The following is a 9130-nucleotide window of genomic DNA, read 5'->3' on the forward strand; positions in this document are numbered from 1 at the left end:
CCTTTACTGTTGATGAGATAGCTACTGCCATCCGTTCCCTCCGTTCGGGCAAAGCATTGGGCCCGAACGGGTTGCCAATTGAATTGTACAAGTTGCGTCCCGACAGGGTGGCTCCGTATCTTCGCGCCATGTTTCTGGAGTCCCGGGAACGGGGTATTCTCCCTTATGATCAGCGACTGGCCACGATAGTTGTCATCCCCAAGGATGGTAAACCGCGTGATCTTTGTTCCTCCTATAGGCCCATATCCCTGCTCAATGTTGAACCCAAGGTATTGGCGAAACTCCTGGCATCCCGTCTCTTGACGGTCATTAGTGACTTGGTCCATCCGGATCAATCCGGATTTATCCCGCATCGCAACACGGCTCTGAACCTGCGTCGTCTTCACGGCGCGATTGCGAGGGCGGGGCTTCTGACGGAGCCGGCCATTTTGGCTTCATTGGATGCCTCTATGGCCTTCGACACGGTGGAGTGGCCTTATCTTTGGGCGGCTCTTGAGAAATTTGGTTTCGGGCCTGAGTTTATTAGTTGGGTCAAGTTACTATACGCGGAACCTCTCGCACAAGTAGTGGTGAATGGTAGGGTCTCGGCTCCTTTCACCCTTGGTAGGGGTACCCGTCAGGGATGCCCCTTGTCTCCGTTGCTGTTTGCTCTCGCCCTGGAACCATTGGCTGCTTGGCTTCGGTGGGAACCTTCAATCAAGGGGATTCGCTGGTCTCCGGACTTTGAGGACCGCGTTTCGCTTTACGCGGACGATATTCTTTTATATCTCACCTCCCCGCGTAAATCTCTGTCTGTTCTATTTGACGTTCTTGCTTCCTTTGGTGCCAACTCGGGTCTTGTTATTAATTGGTCCAAGTCCTGTGTGTATGTTCTTTCGGGTGTTTTGCCCCCCTTGCCGAGCAGACTTCCTATCCAGGTGGTCCAGTCTGGTTTCAAATATTTAGGGATTTTTATTACGTTGGACCCGTCGCTCCGCTTTGAGCGTAATCTCCTCCCCCCGTTGCTTAGATTGCGCTTGGATGTGGCCCGTTGGCGTAAGCTTCCTTTGTCTCCTCTGGGCAGGGCGGCCCTGTTTAAAATGATGTCCTTGCCGCGGTTCCTTTACGCGCTCCAAAACTCCTATGACGCTATCCCTAAGACCTATTTCCGAGAGATCGAGAGTCTTCAACGGCAATTACTTTGGGACGGGCGTCCACGTATTGCACTCGCGAAGCTCACCATCCCTTGGTACGACGGGGGCATGGCGCTCCCCGATATCAAGCGATATTACTGGGCTTCCCAGTTGTCTGCTATTAATCACGTGATGTTCTCACCGGGTCGTAATCCAGCATTCGAGATGGATAGACTCCAGCTTCCGGGTGGGGACTTTAATAGGGCGCTTTATTCTCGATCGGCCGGGCGCCATCTTGTGGGCCCGTCCAGGATTGCAGTAACTGTGTGGCGAGCTGCGAATGTGAGTTTGGGATGGGAGGATCGACTAACACTGGCGACGCCGCTTTATGCCTCGGAACGTTTGGGCGGTCTCTGGTCTACCAAGGGTTTCGATCACTGGGATATGATTGGGATTTGTAAGGTGGGTGATGTGTGTTCGAACGGTTGTGTGAAGTCGTTCCAGGCCCTCCAGGCGGAATATGGTTTGAGTGGTAGGGAATTTTTTCGCTATCTGCAGGTCCGGCACGCCCTCGCCTCAGTTTTGGCTCCTGATGAGGCCCCGCCTGAGTCTTCCCCCCTCGAGGACCGTGTCCTTGATGGGCATCTTCCTGATAGCACTATTTCTCTGATCTATAAAAAACTGATCAATAATCGGGCGGACTTATTGGTCCGACTTCGGGAGGCTTGGGTTGGCGATGGGTTGGAACTAGACGACGAGGATTGGCAATCGGCACTCTCTTCTCCCAAGGAGGTAGCCATTCCTGCCCGTCTCCGTTTGGTTCAACTTAAGATCCTTCATCGAGTGTATGTCACGGGTCCGCGTCTGGTGACGATGGGCTTCTCCTTGGATGGGTTATGTAAGCGTGGTTGTGGGTCGAGTGCTACCTTTTTACATATTCTTTGGGAGTGCCCGGCTGTAGCGGCTTACTGGACTGCTGTGCTTGAGGTGATGACTGATGTGACTGGTGTGGCCCTGCGGCCGGAGCCTCGACGATGTCTGTTGAATGTGTGGGAGCCCACTGACTACTCTGTGGCCCAGACCAGATGGGCTACCCTGGGTTACATGATTGCGAAACGGGATGTTGCGCAACTCTGGGGCGCTTCCAGGCCCCCTGAGGTCTCGAAGTGGGAGGACAACATGGATTGGTCCATGTTTCGTGAGAAGACGGTTTATGTGGCCAGGGGCAGACCCAGGGCATGGTCGAGGGTTTGGGGCCAGTGGAATGAATATCGTGGGGATATCTGCACCCCTCCCCTTGTAGGCACTGCTGAGGTTGTCCTATCTCCCTAGGCGAGCGTTCCCGGAACCCTTCCATACTGTTTTTAACATTTCTGGTTCTCCCCGCTGCTCCCCTCCCCCCCCGACTTTGTTGGAGCCTCAGGGCTCTGGGTGTGTTCTCCTGACCGTGGACCATCCCCTCCGTTCTTTGGGCTGACCTTACTTACCGTGCATTCGCCTTTTAGTGTTTGTTTTTTCTTTTGTATAAAATAAAAATTCAAATTGCTCTGTGATATGTGGGGAGTAATGCTTGGTGCTCGATTTGTGCCTGACCACGGATGTACATTCTTAATTCATGCCTTGTGCCTTATTATTAGCGGCCAGCCCGTGAGGTTGTAGGCCCATTCTTGTACTTTTCTATGCTTACTCAAATAAAGGTTTTTGAACTAAAAAAAAAAAAAAAAAAAGATGGCGTCGGGCCTGGAATGAGGGTCCGGGGTGGGCACCGGACCGGTAATGCTGGGGCGGCCCGAGTGTGCCGTGTCAGTGGTTGTGGGCCGCCGGGTGGCGGATCTGATGGTTTGTAGGTCGTGCAGAGGTGTGCCCGAGGCCGACCCGGGCTGGATGGAGGGCCGATGTCGTCCGGGGCCCACCATGCGGGAGGGGTAGGACCACGCCACGAGGCCGGGTCCAACAGCGATTGTCCACAGAAGGGCTCTCGCCTCTGGATAGACTAAAGGGCAAGTGGGAGGAGGACCTCGGCAGACCCATACCCGAGACAATATGGTCGCAGCTGCTGAGGAGGGCCTGGAAGGGCACGCGCAACACCAGGTTTCAACTGATCCAATTTTTTACTTTACATAGGGCCTATTTAACGCCGGTTACAATTCAGCAGTACTTCGGGGGCACTCAATCGCAGTGCCCTAGGTGCAATACGGAGGGTGCCGACTTTGGCCACATGTTTTGGGCCTGTACGGGATTGGGATCCTACTGGTCCGAAGTAGTAGCGTGTTTGAACCGAGCAACGGAGCGTACACTGGAGGTAGAGATGGGAACTTGCCTTTTTCTTTGGTTCCCTTTCACACCTAACACTAGAATCACTAGCAAGTTTTACGATTCGGGGTTGATAATGGCGAAAAGGGAGCTTACCATGCATTGGAAAGCGAGAGCGGGACCTAACTTTCAAAGATGGCGGGCGAGTTTCTTGGCCTGGGCGGGCTGTGAGGGAACGCTTTGTCTGCAGTTAGCCAGACGTACCGCTAATGATAAGGCGCTAGAGGCCGCAAGAGCGTGGGGGGCATTGGTAGCGGGGCTACAGTCACCGGTAGAAGAGGATGGGGAAGACGAAGGAGATGCAGGAATGGCTCAGGACACGGAGGCCAGCACGGGGAACATTGAGGAGTCTAGTGGGGAAGGGGACACCTCAACACCTAACGTGAGGAGTCAACACACACTCTAGGTTGAGAAGATTTGCGAAATCAGGGCGGAGCCCAGAGCACACATGAATCACTAGGAGGAACTTACTGTCTACTGAGATTGAGGAGGATGTTACTCTTTGTTCTATCATGTTAGATAAACAGAATCCCTGATTACATGCCCAGACGAGGGGGGTAGGCGAGGGCACACTGACAAGGGGGGTGGGGGTAGAGAGGGAGGCGGGTAGGGTAGATAGGAGAAGAATGCTGTAAGTTGCGTCACATTATTTTACAGATTGGATTTAGGGCCATCTGCGCAATGGTCTAGAATATGATAATGGAGTGATGGTATGTTGGATGGAGAAATCAATAAAATTCTTTAAAAAAAAAAAAAAGTAGGAGCAGGTGGTAACCAGGTGCAAACTATTTAAGGAGTCCCAAAATGCAATAGACTTTTTTCCACAGTGGCTGGGCTGTACGTGATAGCCAGGAGGATGCGACTCAGAGCTGCTGCACAAAGGAGGATACTCCAGGAGAGGATATTCCGTGCGCGCATTACAATCTTCCAGCGAACTGAGGAGGACATCTACACACACTACAGACTGTATGAAGTTAGTATCCATGATTTGATTGAGGAACTCAAACCCTTCCTAGAACACCCCACATGCAGGACACATTCCATCCCCACTCAAATCCTGGTCCTGTGCTCACTACACCTCTTGGCATCAGGCAGTTTCAGGGGGTGATAGCCTCAGCAGGAGGGTGTCACAAAGTGCACTATCACGCTTTTTCCATGCGTTCCTTGATGCCATGGTACAGAGGATGCAACACCACATTTACTTCCCAAGCACCCCACAGGCACTAGACCAGACCAAACAGGACTTTTATCAAATAGCCCAATTTCCCCACGTCATCGGATGTATAGATGGGACACACGTTGCAATATCCCCCTCTCCCAGAATGAGTACCTATTCAGAAACCGCAAATGCTACCATTCACTGAACATACAGGTGGTGTGTGATGCCAAACACATCATCATGGACATTGTTGCCGAATATCCTGGCAGCACGCACAACTCTTACATCTTCCGCCACAGTGGGATACACCGTAGACTCACAAGTGGGGAGTTTGGCGAGGGATATCTACTAGGTAAATGCATTTGAACAGAGGCCACACTTGTTAAGGATAGCATGTGCAGGACAGTGTTTAACCATATCCATCCTACCCCACAGATCACAGTGCATATGCTGTACGGGATTTCATACTGACGCCCTACCTGAATCCTGCCAACGCTGGGAAGCGGAGATACAACAGAGCACACATAGCAACCAGAGGCACCATTGAACGCACATTTGGGACACTGAAGAGCAGATTCACATGCATCCACAAGAGCGGATGGGCACTACAATATAGCCCCCAGACCTGTTGCAAGATAGTGGTAGCATGTGCCATGCTGCACAACATTGCCACCAGGAAAGGCACACCAGTGGAGGTCAGTGAATCGGATTCCTCAGCAAGGAGGGGCCTGGCCAAGGACGTATGCCAGCTGGTGTAGCTGGTGCAGCAGCTGGACGCCAGAGGCGAGCTGAGATAACACACAACTATTTCTTGTCATCAATGGAGCGCACACCGCTAGCCCCTCCTCCGGATCGCCCCTCGGGACTCTGGTACTTGTCGTTCTTTAGTGGAACACCCAGGTGGGTGCAAGTCGGTACTTGTTGGACTGATGAATCTCTAGACCCGATACATGTCCCGGGTTTTAGGATATCGCCCGAGACATGTCTCGGGTTTCGGGATAACTTCACTCATCAGTAGAGAAAGATCGTTAGGGGTGGAAGAGAAGGCCGCCACACAACAGTCAAAGGCCTCGATGCCAGAACCGGCACGCAGGTGCGTCGTCCAAGAGCCCGTCGGCCCAAACTCAAGGGAGCCATATTGTGTTTAGTCATCAATGGAGCGCACACCGCTAGCCCCTCCTCCGGATCGCCCCTCGGGACTCTGGTACTTGTCGTTCTTTAGTGGATCACCCAGGTGGGTGCAAGTCGGTACTGGTTGGACTGATGAATCTCTAGACCCGATACATGTCCCGGGTTTTAGGATATCGCCCGAGACATCTCTCGGGTTTCGGGATAACTTCCCTCATCAGTAGAGAAAATAGTTAGGGGTGGAAGAGAAGGCCGCCAAACAACCGTCAATGGCCTCGATGCCCGAATCGGACATGTATCGGGTCTAGAGATTCATCAGTCCAACAAGTACCGACTTGCACCCACCTGGGTGATCCACTAAAGAATCCGGGACATGTATCGGGTCTAGAGATCATCAGTTCTACAAGTACCTACATGCACCCACTGGGGTGAACCACTCAAGAACTCCATGTACCAGATTCCCTAGGGGCGATCCGGAGGAGGGGCTAGCGGTGTGCACTCCATTGCGATTGCTTATACAAATTGGCTCATTTGAGCTTTGAGCCGACGGGCTCCTGGACGACGCACCTGCGTGCTGGTTCGGGCATCGAGGCCATTGACGGTTGTTTGGCGGCCTTCTCTTCCACCCCTAACTATTTTCTCTACTGATGAGGGAAGTTATCCCGAAACCCGAGCCATGTCTCGGGCGATATCCAAAAACCCGGGACATGTATCGGGTCTAGAGATCATCAGTTCTACAAGTACCTACTTGCACCCACTGGGGTGAACCACTCAAGAACTCTATGTACCAGATTCCCTAGGGGCGATCCGGAGGAGGGGCTAGCAGTGTGCGCTCGTGTTGGACCCGGCCTCATGGCGTGGTCCTACCCCTCCCGCATGGCGGGCCGAGGACGACATCGGCCCTCCACCCAACATCGGGCAGCCCTTTTCCCCGACACTGCACGCCCCAACATTGCTGGTCCGGCCACCATCCCGGACCCCCACTACCGACCTGGCTCCAGCGTGGGCCCCTCACGACCTAAGCACGAGGCCGCGCCCGACTCCATCTTGGGCCCACCACGTCACAACCACGTGGCCTCGGCCCCGGCCCAGGCTCCAGCGCAGCCCAGACATCGAGGCACCAAGATCCACCCAGGTGGTCGAGTGGCCATTTGACAGATCCCGGAGAAAAGGGTGTTTCGATGGCCCTCCAGCCGTCCCCGGACGCCTGGTTTCGATCACCCTCCGGCCTCCCTGGGCGCTGGCTCCACCCCCCTGCTGGGTGTCTGGACACCATCATCCCGGCCCCTCTGACCCCCAGGCGCGAAGGTTCGGACATCAAAGGACTCCAGTCTTATATCTGGGCCAGCCCTGGATTAGACCGTCAGTTGTATCCTGGACTGGAAAGCCCTGCTGACGCTGTCACGGCCGACCCCAGAAGAACTCATTTCCTGGAACCTGAAGAGAGCTTGAGAGCCTGCTGGCGCTGCCGCGGCCCACCTTTGCCGAACCATCTTGAGAGCCTGCTGGCGCTGCCGCGGCCCACCTTTGCCGAACCATCTTGAGAGCCTGCTGGCGCTGCCGCAGCCCACCTTTGCCGAACCATCTTGAGAGCCTGCTGGCGCTGCCGCGGCCCACCTTTGCCGAACCCTCTTGAGAGCCTGCTGGCGCTGCCGCGGCCCACCTTTGCCGAACCATCTTGAGAGCCTGCTGGCGCTGCCGCGGCCCACCTTTGCCGAACCATCTTGAGAGCCTGCTGGCGCTGCCGCGGCCCACCGTTGCCGAACCATCGTGAGAGCCTGCTGGCGCTGCCGCGGCACAACCTCTCGGAACCCCCGGCTCGAGGATTGAGAGCTGTGCGCAGGGTATCCCTTCAGACACCCCAACCGAGACTGTCCCGCTTCCCTGATCCCCCTTTGCCGAGACTTTACAGACCCCTCTGTCTCCTTGTACATACCGCTGGGAACCAGCGGCCTTTATTGCCTGATAAAGCTTACGAACTCGACCTCTGGTGTGGTGTCCATTTGTGGTGTGTGGTTACTCTACTGGATCCTAGGAGAGGGCCCTCACCCAGGAGGCCTCTCAGTAACGCTCGGCTACTTCTTGACGGAGAGGTGGACCTAGGGGTGGTCAGTCAGACATCTTCTGCCTCCCCCGGGGTCGCCTTGCTAACAGCTCCATTGCGATTGCTTATACAAATTGGCTCCCTTGAGCTTTGAGCCGACGGGCTCCTGGACGACGCACCTGCGTGCCGGTTCGGGCATCGAGGCCATTGACGGTTGTTTGGCGGCCTTCTCTTCCACCCCTAACTATTTTCTCAACTGATGAGGGAAGTTATCCCGAAACCCGAGCCATGTCTCGGGCGATATCCAAAAACCCGGGACATGTATCGGGTCTAGAGATCATCAGTTCTACAAGTACCTACTTGCACCCACTGGGGTGAACCACTCAAGAACTCCATGTACCAGATTCCCTCGGGGCGATCCGGAGGAGGGGCTAGCGGTGTGCGCTCCATTGCGATTGCTTATACAAATTGGCTCCCTTGAGCTTTGAGCCGACGGGCTCCTGGACGACGCACCTGCGTGCCGGTTCGGGCATCGAGGCCATTGACGGTTGTTTGGCGGCCTTCTCTTCCACCCCTAACTATTTTCTCTACTGATGAGGGAAGTTATCCCGAAACCCGAGCCATGTCTCGGGCGATATCCAAAAACCCGGGACACGTATCGGGTCTAGAGATCATCAGTTCTACAAGTACCTACTTGCACCCACTGGGCTGAACCACTCTAGAACTCCATGTACCAGATTCCCTAGGGGCGATCCGGAGGAGGGGCTAGCGGTGTGCGCTCCATTGCGATTGCTTATACAAATTGGCTCCCTCGAGCTTTGAGCCGACGGGCTGCTGGACGACGCACCTGCCTGCCGGTTCGGGCATCGAGGCCATTGACGGTTGTTTGGCGGCCTTCTCTTCCACCCCTAACTATTTTCTCTACTGATGAGGGAAGTTATCCCGAAACCCGAGCCATGTCTCGGGCGATATCCAAAAACCCGGGACATGTATCGGGTCTAGAGATCATCAGTTCTACAAGTACCTACTTGCACCCACTGGGGTGAACCACTCAAGAACTCCATGTACCAGATTCCCTAGGGGCGATCCGGAGGAGGGGCTAGCGGTGTGCGCTCCATTGCGATTCCTTATACAAATTGGCTCCCTTGAGCTTTGAGCCGACGCGCTCCTGGACGACGCACCTGCGTGCCGGTTCGGGCATCGAGGCCATTGACGGTTGTTTGGCGGCCTTCTCTTCCACCCCTAACTATTTTCTCTACTGATGAGGGAAGTTATCCCGAAACCCGAGCCATGTCTCGGGCGATATCCAAAAACCCGGGACATGTATCGGGTCTAGAGATCATCAGTTCTACAAGTACCTACTTGCACCCACTG

The sequence above is a fragment of the Lissotriton helveticus genome, chromosome 3_1, assembly GCF_964261635.1.
Source record: "Lissotriton helveticus chromosome 3_1, aLisHel1.1, whole genome shotgun sequence".
Classification (NCBI taxonomy): domain Eukaryota; kingdom Metazoa; phylum Chordata; class Amphibia; order Caudata; family Salamandridae; genus Lissotriton; species Lissotriton helveticus.